The following is a 10,436-nucleotide window of genomic DNA, read 5'->3' as shown; positions in this document are numbered from 1 at the left end:
TAATGTACTGAGAGTTGATTTTGAAAACTGTTTGACGCACCAACTTCTAGAACACAGGTCAGGCTGACTCAATATTATTTTTATTTTTTCTCAAACAGAGTGGACACCGACAGTCAGTGTGCTTGAAAGCCACCAATTGCTCTTAGGCTTTTTAAGCTTGAAATAAACACAAGCAAATAAAACACTAAAGTGAATATTTTGTTCTTTGGAGTTTCAACCAAGTGCAATGTGTATAAAGAAGCATGCTTAAGCAGGCTGAGGTAGACTTTAGGTCATTCAAATATTCACTTTTATTTTTCATTGACATTTGCACATTTTTTGCACCAGCATTCACAAGCTTTGATTTCTGCATTTTTGTTCCATTATTAACGTCCCCAAAGTCCGACTTGTACGAGTGAAGTGATTTAGGGAAACACAAGTGGATTAATAAATCGAGTCCAGAGAATTATGGGATGCTAATGCACATGTATGAGTCCTATATAATATATATGAGCACGCATTTGAATTTGAACCCTGCTTTCTCTCCAGCAGCAATCCGTTTGAGACCCTTAATGAAAGCATGGGCATGCCCCGATGAGTTTGTTGAATGTGTATAAGATAAGTTGATATGCTTGGCAAATCTGAATTTGTACAGTCCTTCCACTGTGCATAAAACAACTGGGATGGATCAGTGAAAACTAGTATGGCATGTTAACTGCAAAAAAAAAAAAAAGAAAAAGAAATCCCACTGAAATAGTATCAGCTGTTTAAATTATCATATCTCTCAGGCTCCAGGTTTCTATCTGCAGGAGCATGACAGCACCCTGAACTATCTTATTTCACAGATCCCAAAGACTTGTATTTTAGTTTGTTTTATTAACTTAAAGAAATATGACATGAAGGTGAGATATGCCAGGGTCTCTGCAGGCTTTGGAAATCTTTTAACGTTTTTAGATTTGAAAATAAAAAATAGAAAAGCTAAAACCTTACGAGCTTTTTTTTTTTTTTTTTACATAAATGGATGACCTTGGGAGTACTTGATTGCTTATTAAAAAAGCACTCAAATTCCTCAATATGGCTCAGCTTTCTGGACTTTTCTCCATCCCGGGGATCATTACTCCACATCCTCAGGAAACTCAGTGATGGATATTAGATGTAGCAGTTTTAAAATGAATGATTTCACCTACATTCAAAGAGAGAAGAGACAGAGAGAGAGAGAGAGAGAGAGAGAGAGAGAGAGACCTCTGGTGTTTAATTTGAACCAAAGCTGTCCCATCCTAAAGTATGACTCTGGATACTTAATATCCATTAGAATAAAACGTAATAGTCACTAAAAATGTATTTGTCATGACATCAATGCAAGTATCTAAAAATCCTCTGATACTGCCTGAAACATGGGGACTGGTATCGGAGAGTAGACCCGGCATTGCACTGATCAGATACCGTAAGTCCATTGCTCTCAAATAAAATTAATTGGTGTCAACAGCTCCAAAACAGTAGCCTACATAGCAAACTGCACTGTCATTTCCCCACTCATGGATAATGAATGACACTGGCACTGTTTGAAAAAAGTAAAGACACACTGATCTCCAACCTTTTATCTTGTGTTGAATCTGTCAATGCCATACAACACGAGCACAGTGCTTTAGAAGAATGTAATTCTAGTCGGAGCTACTCTGGACAAAGCAGCAGGTCTGAGAGGCTGCCAGCCTATAGCTGGAGCTTTTTTTTAGGAGCTCTGCTTGTTTTCATGTTAGCATGCCTCTGTCATTTGTTACTAATGAAGTTTTAAAAGAAATGAATAAGGAGCAGGCGTCCCTTCCAAAACAAAAGTAGCTGGTTATTAAATTAAACTGTGAAAGAAGCAGCTTCTCATTAAAAATCAGGGTCTCTTCATTGCTCCTAATTCGGGATACATGCTAGTTATAAAGAACATTTTGGTTCCGGTTACCCCTTTCTCAAAGTAAGCTAAGTCCTGATATTATAAAGATTAGCTTAATCGGATTTTCCTGCAGTTAAAAGTCAGTCAAAAGGGATTTTACTTCCCCCAAACTGCTCAGAAGAACAATGTGGCCGAACCTATTTCACATACTGTATCACAGAAGGTAGCAAATATAGTACTTTGTACATGTAACATATGTCGACAATGAACTGAAATCCCCAAATACAAATGTTCACCACTATTCTTCCTCCCCATATATTATAACCAGGACTTTTATTACACCGTGGCCAGGGGCAACAGGAAAGAGCCACCAAACCACTGCCTTACTTTACATCCTTCAACCAAATGCCCCAAAATGGAGGGCTTTTCCATTTCCTTCTATTTTATCACCAAAAATAAATAATTTATCAATGCATTGGCCGGTAATCTCAAAGGAATCATTAGAGTGATGAATTGCTTACCGTGTGGCGGTAAGTGTGCAGGTGTAGCCTGGAGCTTCGACCTTGTGAAACACAGTTGGTGCACTGCTGAAGGCAAATATTGCCTCGGGGAAAAGAGGAAAGTATGCAAATGATCGGAGTAATAATACTACAAATAATGTGATTTAACAGTATTATTTTGTTCCTTGTATAAACCGCATGGAAATGATTATTCTCCTTTATTTTCCTTGGGAGGGGACTTTAGAAGGAACTTTTTTTCTCTCCACAAAAACATTCAGTGTTGACATTTGAAATTCAGGGCTACGCATGAATCTTTAAATGTCCAGCAGCACATGCATTTGGTTGAAGTAAGATCATATATCTTTGAGCTGTTTGATTCTTTGTCGTGCCCCTTCATAGGTTCACGTCTCCGTCAAAAACATCAGGAGGGAAAATATGTCTCAAAAGAGCCGGTGACAGGCCTTGTTCGAGGCTAGTGTTTGTTTGGTTTCAACAGATACATCTCTACAAATCAAACTTAATTTTGAATGGCAGGATGTCAGTGCATGCACACAGCTTTCAATACAACGTTTTAGTTTATGATGAAATGCAAACTGATAGAAAGAGCAGAGAGGCTCTTCAAGCATTGTCAGGTCAGACGGTGAAAGGCCTCAGAAAAAATATTATATTCAATTCCACTGCCAAAACAAAGTCAGACTTTTTGCTCTACATGGATTTGTTAGCTTTTAAAAAAACAACAACATTTTGACTCTACATGTTATCAACAAATGTTGCGATGGCTCCTCAAAAAGTGGTTCTCTCTAATGGGGTCATAACATTTGAGCAAAGACTACAGAAAATAGCAAGACCTGTTGTTAAAGCCTCGTAAAAAATCCCTCACCATAAAAGTGTGGATCATTTACATCACAAAAGCTTAACAGGCTTGTTTTATTGAGGCACGTTGCTCTTGCATCTTTTCTTTCCAAAGGGTAAATGAAGTTCAAAAAGCACACGCTCACTCAGAATGGCTGATTTGTCCTGGATGAAAAGGATAGTGAGGAAATCTACAATGGCTCCCTGCTCGGCAATCAGGAATTGGCCTGAATGCGCAGGAAGCCATGCCACCACCAGTCTGGTCCAAGCAACTCTATTCAAATGACTACATCCACGTCTCCCTGTAGAAATGGCTTAAATGAGACTGTTAGCCCTTTGAACGGGCCGGGGAGGAAAACAGGACATGTCAACCAGGGAGAGATCAACAGTGAAACAAGAGGAGCTTTGGTTTCTGCCTCAGGGAGATGTACTCGCTAGTCTCCTCTGCTCCCTCCTGCGATGATTTGACAGTCAATGCTGATCCCCCCCTCTCTAAAAACACTGTAACGTTTAATGAACAAAAGACAACTCCACATAGTTTAATGTCATATTTATCCTCATGAGTAGAACTTTTTGTCCACTTGGGTTTCCACTTTAATGAATTTGTTTGTGAGTTGTTGTTTTTTTGTCTTAGTGATTAAGGAGACACAATGGAGTGTTTGTTGCTACACAATCATTCATCAGGAGCAAAATCACAGCAACAAAAAAAAAAGGTGTTGTTGAAACTAAGTCAAAATCTTAACAGTTCACTCTTTCCATCTGTGTTTTCTGAAAATATACCACCATATGCATGATAAAAAACCACAGCAAACACAAAATAATTGCTGTTTCGCATTCATAGTGAGAATTTGAATTTGGTCCACAGCCAGTTTCTTGGCAAACGTCTAAAAAAGGAGATAGTTTTCTGGCCCCCTACTGCTATTCTCCTGGCAATCGCACTGTGTTTAACTATCACTTTGAGTACTTTAGGACAGCTTGAATCAAGGTCTCATAGTTTCCCTGTCACTTGGTCAACAACCAAATCTTACACCCCCATGAAACTCATTTCCCTTTTTGTTATATTCCCCCACAGCCATGAAGACAAAGCAAGAATAACCCTGAACCTTACTTAGCATCGATGTTTTGCATTGTTTACAAATGAAACCTTTGTTTAACACTTGGGATTAGCTTTGGATATAGTGCTACTTTGAGCACTGGAGGTGAACGTGTTGGTGTGAGGAAATAGACGCCTCTTCCTCCCCCAAGGGATCAACAACGTTCACAGTTACCGTGGTGACCGATGAGAGACTGCTCTCCCCTTGCCACATAAACCTTATTTACTAGCGCAGCTGTTCAATTTTGCAACACCTACCCCACCTTTTCTCTTATTTGCTGTTCATGCCTGAAGAAGTGCACCTTGCGCCTCGTCTCTATCCCAAAGATATATATGCATCTGAAAGAGAGACTGCTGCAGTGAGTCCCCACTTTCTTAGAAAACAACCTCTGGGGTTGCAGAAAATTCAAATTAGGCATTTTTTATTACATTTATTAGATCATTGCTTTGGAAGTTGCCATTTAGAGGATTTCATTATTTGCTTGTTTTGGCCCTCACAGGCTTTTACTTTGAAAATGCCTTGCATCAGCATATGTGATTTTCTTGGAGAATCACGTCTGTCAGAGAAAAATTCACAGGGTTCAAAATACACACACTCATGCACATCCCCAGATAGACACTTGGATATGCAAAAAAAATCAAAAAAATCAACAGAACTACAAACTGAACACATTTCTGTTATAAACACAAACACAGATAGATGTAGACAAACCTACATGCCTATTTATCCCCCCCCCCCCCCCCCCCCCCCCCCCCCCCATCCAAACACAGCATTACTTCTCCACCATCCTGCCACAAACACACTCTCTGTGGAGAGATGCTTGTGACGCTAAACTAATAAAGCCAGCATGGTGGCCACAGCAGGCTATACACCCCCACCCACCCACACACCCACACAAACACACACATAAACACACATACAGACATAAACACACGAACACACACAGCCCTCAGCATTGTTTTGCCTTTCCTCTTTTGGTCTTCCATCATGGTACGATTATAGCTCGCAGAATGCTCATCTGCTATCCTCAGAGTTAGTGGTTCACTGTCAGTGCTGTGACCTCAGATAACCCCTAAATTGGGTGAATGGTGCGTTAATGAATCACATGTTCATAGAGCAAAATGAATGAAAGCCGGAGTGTTGTATTAAGTCGTGCCATGGTTTTCACATACGCAGGCACAGCATGATTGCTTAGGGGAAAGTTAGAAGAAAGCATTTGGAAATGCCAAGCCACCAATGCAATAAATGATGCTACAGTACTTGGCACAGTATCTAAGCTAAGTTCCTCTTTAACTTCAGTGAGTAGATGGCGTGATCAGTGCCGTAATGACAACACAACTGCCATTGTTTATTATTTTCATAGCTGTGAATAAATCTGTGTGTTAATGTGGAGTTTAGCCTTTGGCCAAAAGAACAGTCCAAGGTATTTGTGGCACCCAGCAGACAGTAAGAATCGCTTCAGGCACAGAACGCTGGCATGGTCGCTGACAACAAGGGAATTCAAGTCTATAGCTTTGTTTTCTTCATGAACGCTCCAATGTAAATCATGATTATTAAAGTTTGGAAGAGTTGGAACAAAAAGTTTCTATCAATCAACATCAATTATTTATGTTTTGCAGTCAGGATGTGGCCTCTGCACTGCTTGCTATTTCTTAATGACCTGTCTTTCCATTGAGTTCAGTGACAAAAATGTGTTCAAAAGAGCAACATGAGGGAAGCAAAAGCAGAAAAAAATACATACAAGTATCCCACTTCTATTTAGTATTAGAAATCCTGTATAATCAAAGGGAAATGGACAACAACTGAAATCATGTTTCCTGTTAATGATTCTATTGGGGACAAATCAAGCTTGAGGTTTATTAGCGTGAACAGATAAAAAAAAGTTGAAAGACTTAGGGCTCATCAGCAGGCGCAGGAGTGAAAATAAAACAAATTGTGAGGAAAAGCTACAGTAAACTTTTGCAACAAGTGAAAGAGATGGAAACTTATTTTACATAATGTCATGTACTTTTTATTTTCCAAATAAGAGGCATAAAACGAAAGAAAACATTTAGTCTGGCAGACAAATATGATATTTTTTAAGCTGTGGGCAAGGCCAGGACAGGGTCAGCTATGTATCCTTTTTCCTACAAGAATAAACATCCATGTAATGCTTTACGTATGGAACACAAAAAGGAGTCAAGTCATTACAGCCCATTCGTTGCCTTTTGGGAGTTGTAACTCATAACTATGCTTAGTGGTAGAAAACAATTCAGAGTTTTTTATGATGGTGAATAAAACCATTACATTTTCATCTCAAAATCAACTCAAATCAGCCGCACAACATTCCAGCTCTGCAGTTTCCCTCGTCTTTGTAAGATTACATACTTCTGCTGGTATTTGTTGTAGATTTCATGTTTATCCTCCCAAGGTTAAATTGTGTTTGTAGAATTCCACAGATGGAGAATCAATATTTATGGAAGCTGCTTTTCCATTGTTGGGATACTGATTGAATTTGAAGTTTTGCTTCCTCCTTTCTGACTGAATTTCAGCCTATTGATTCCCTTTAGCATTATAAAAGGATCACTCTTTGCCCCAAATGTCTGTAGGAAACACATAAGTGTATTGATTGTTAGATGTGCATAATCGTACCCTGTAGTATATCACAGAAACTGCACTCCCTGAGGCCATCGTGCCTGCTGCTGTGCATCAGTAGGCGCGTGTCATACAAAGAAATTGTTATTTTTTAAGGATTATTTTTGTTGTTGACCGAACAGTTATAGAGAGACAGGAAATGCAGGGCGAGGTCTACTATTGGAGTTTTCCATTTACCCCAGAACTCGGATCTCGGAGATAGGGTTGATGTCACATCCGAGTTAACCGTGTTCCAGTTGGTAGTTGGCAACAAGTGGAAAAAGCAACATGGACAACTCCAGGAGTACATTTGTTTTTTAAGCTAATACCTGGCCATAACAACACACTACGTGAGTGTTTGTGCGTGAAAATAACTCAGCAACATGTCCACAGTTATAATTTGCACAATACTGTTGTTGAGATTGATTAAATTACACAAAAAGAAGACTATGTTGATTATAAACAAAGTCACTGCTTAAACGTTACAGTTGATGCACGTAGCAGCCATGTTGGATTTTAACTCAGGCTCCGAGTTTCCCAGTCGGAATTCCGACTTCCGAAGGCGTTCCTGATGACGTATCAGACCGGCACCTCGGAATTTTTTGCTTCTGAGATCAAATGGAACCCATTATGTAGCCTGTTTGCATGGGGTGCCTGCTCTATCTACTGAGCTACACGGGTGCCCTAGTAATAGTTCTTTATCATAAAGCTAATATCATGCTGCACTTCTTATAGAAATTAATTAATTCTTTGATTAATCTTGAAACCTCTATCACCACATTTGTTTCACATATGGAAAAAAAAACGTCTTATTCTGGCTCATTGGCATCGTAGTATTTAGAACTGTGACTCTGTAGACCATTCATTTGGAGAGTCCAATATTTCTGTGTTAGTTAACAGTCTTGATATTATTAGACTTGTAAAAAAGAAAATTTAGACAAACAGCAGATCCTCCAAATGCAAAGTTGGATTTTTTTTTTTAACAATTCATGCTTTAGACCAAGCCTAATAAACATGGAAACCTGTGTCTCTAGTTTAATATTCTTAGCTTTTTTTGTTCCAAAATGACTGCAGCTAAATGTTTCATAAATTGACGTTTAGTGTACAGTAACGTTTACCATTAAAAGGGACACTCAATCTGCCCCATACAGGCCTCTGTGTTGGATTGCCCTATTAAATGACTAGCTGTATTCCTGTAAGCTCAAACGTTTTAAGAAAAAACCCAGCACATGATGCTATCTTGTATAAATTGCTCTTTTCTCAGAAATAGTGCAGCCTTTCTATGCTGCAATTCTTAAATTAAATCAGTGCAGACCCACTGCTGTAGTCCCTTTGGTAACGGACTGGCAAAATAAGAGGATTCTGCCCATTTCGTCCTCAATGAGGTATGATGTTGCCAAGCAATCTCTCAATTCACACCTATGATGAGTATTAGCACTTGCTCAATCACCTGGATAAAGACAGAGGTCACCTTTAATGTTGTGCAACAAAAGAGCATCCTTAAAGGTCTGGTGAGCCATTGAAGTCAGTTCAGCAGTATAGCCCCACCACTGCAATGAGAAATCCTTTTTATGTCAGGAAGCTCGGCCTGATTGAATTCCTTTTGGTATCAGTGAATGGATCAAGTAAGAAAGGGGAGCAGATTTGTGCTTGTGATAAACTGTAGCCTCTGCTGAGCCAAGGATTTACAGCAGGCCATGTTGATGAAATCCACTCCTGCAGTGTGTGCTGTGAGTGTTGAGGCACTTTTAACAGCCATGCATAATCCAGACGCACAAACTCATAAGAATTACAAATTACCAGCTCAGGTGTTAGGAATAATTAATGTTTTCCATTGTGCCAACACTCAGGTCTTGTTAAGCAAATGAGTCATGTTAGGCACTCGAGATGCTTATTATGCTTATTCTATTTATAAAGAGAAGGCTTTAGGCAGTGCACAGTACACACAGTCATACCACCCAAATGTTCCAGTTTTGTTCAGTTTTTAAACTCAGATGATGTTTGGCTTCCAATCAAGTCTGTGGTTATTTAAGCTGTAAAGCAAAAGAAGAAAAATACCCAAAGAGGAGATTTTTTTAACTATGTCATCAGATTTTCAGCTATTAACCCAACAATTAAAATAGTTCTTCAATAAAATATCTCTGTTGTTTCAAGCATTCAAACTTTGAACTTTTTTTTGGTATTTTTTTCTTACACAGAAATGCAACCCATGCATGTACTGTTAAGCTATGGAATAAAGCAAAAGAAAAATGGTGAAAAGTCATCCATCAAAGATTGCATAAGTCATGTAAGAAAAACTGAAAATGATCCAAACTGCATCAGATTTAAAAACAAAAGAACTGTAGTACTGAGTAATAGTAAAAACCAAACAGAACAGATATGTCCAGGGATACTATCCATTTTCCTTCGACACATTTTAATACATTAGCGCTGTGTCTGATTACCACATTGTGTGTGCCAAAGTTTTCCCATTTGCCTGAATTGGCTTTTTAATAGTGCTGGGGAGGTTTCGGGGTGCGTTTTGGGCCATTTGCTGCGCGAGTATGTCATAGGGACAGAGCCTGCAGTGAGCTGTGGCTATCAAGATGAGACTGCAGAAAAGTAATAGCAGACACATTGGCTGAAACCAATAAGAGTATAAAGTACTGAGAGGCCTGATGGGCAACAGAAAAGGCCCATTTAAAAGAGGGAGGACATGAGCATTGGTTTTCAATCTGAAGGACACAATTAAGGCGTGAAAGTAGCTCTAGCAACACTACTGGCAGCTTTGCAGGGGAACAGGTAGATTCATATCACAAGTAATGTTTCAACACTTGTGCTTAATACATAAGACTGGTTTTCTTGCCCAGGGTTTCTTTAAGCTGTTTTTACTCAAACAGAAAATAATACTATCACTATATAAACGCTGTAGCCTACATACCAAATATAAGACATTTTCCATGCAGTTTTTGCCAAATAATTTCAGAGTTTAAGTTACTAGGTTTCATTTCCATCAGCAAAGTTGTGTATCTATGAACATGTTTTTAAGTTGCAGGTAATTCTTAAGCATGCTTAAGCATGTGTTGCACTCAGAACAGGTTCTTAGCAAGTTCAGGCTCAAGTCCTCCAACTTCAACAACAGCATACTTCATTTGTCCATGTCTTTTAGAACTGATGAAGTGGTTTTCTTATCTGATGCACCTATTGGCAGGAAGAAATAATCTATCCGTGGCTTCCAGTGCTGTTACAAATCAATTATTAGAGTCTGGTGATTTTTTGTTGACCTTTGCATCCACCCTGTCCTCTGCCCTACGCACACTTTGATGCTGCAACATCATCGCCTAAGTTTCTCCCTTCTCCTCGTCATAATTACAGTATGGTGACAGACTCGTGAAGATGTATGATTTTTTCAAAGGTTATTGGTCATAAGCACAGGCTTTTAGTTTGGTCATTTAATTTATTTTGGAAAATCAACTTGTCATGTAAATACTAATAAAACAATCTATTAGTATTTTTTTAGTTATTCAAAACAGATTG

The sequence above is a fragment of the Labrus mixtus genome, chromosome 10 (genome assembly GCF_963584025.1).
Source record: "Labrus mixtus chromosome 10, fLabMix1.1, whole genome shotgun sequence".
NCBI classification, from domain to species: Eukaryota; Metazoa; Chordata; class Actinopteri; order Labriformes; family Labridae; genus Labrus; species Labrus mixtus.
This window is presented reverse-complemented; position numbering follows the sequence as displayed.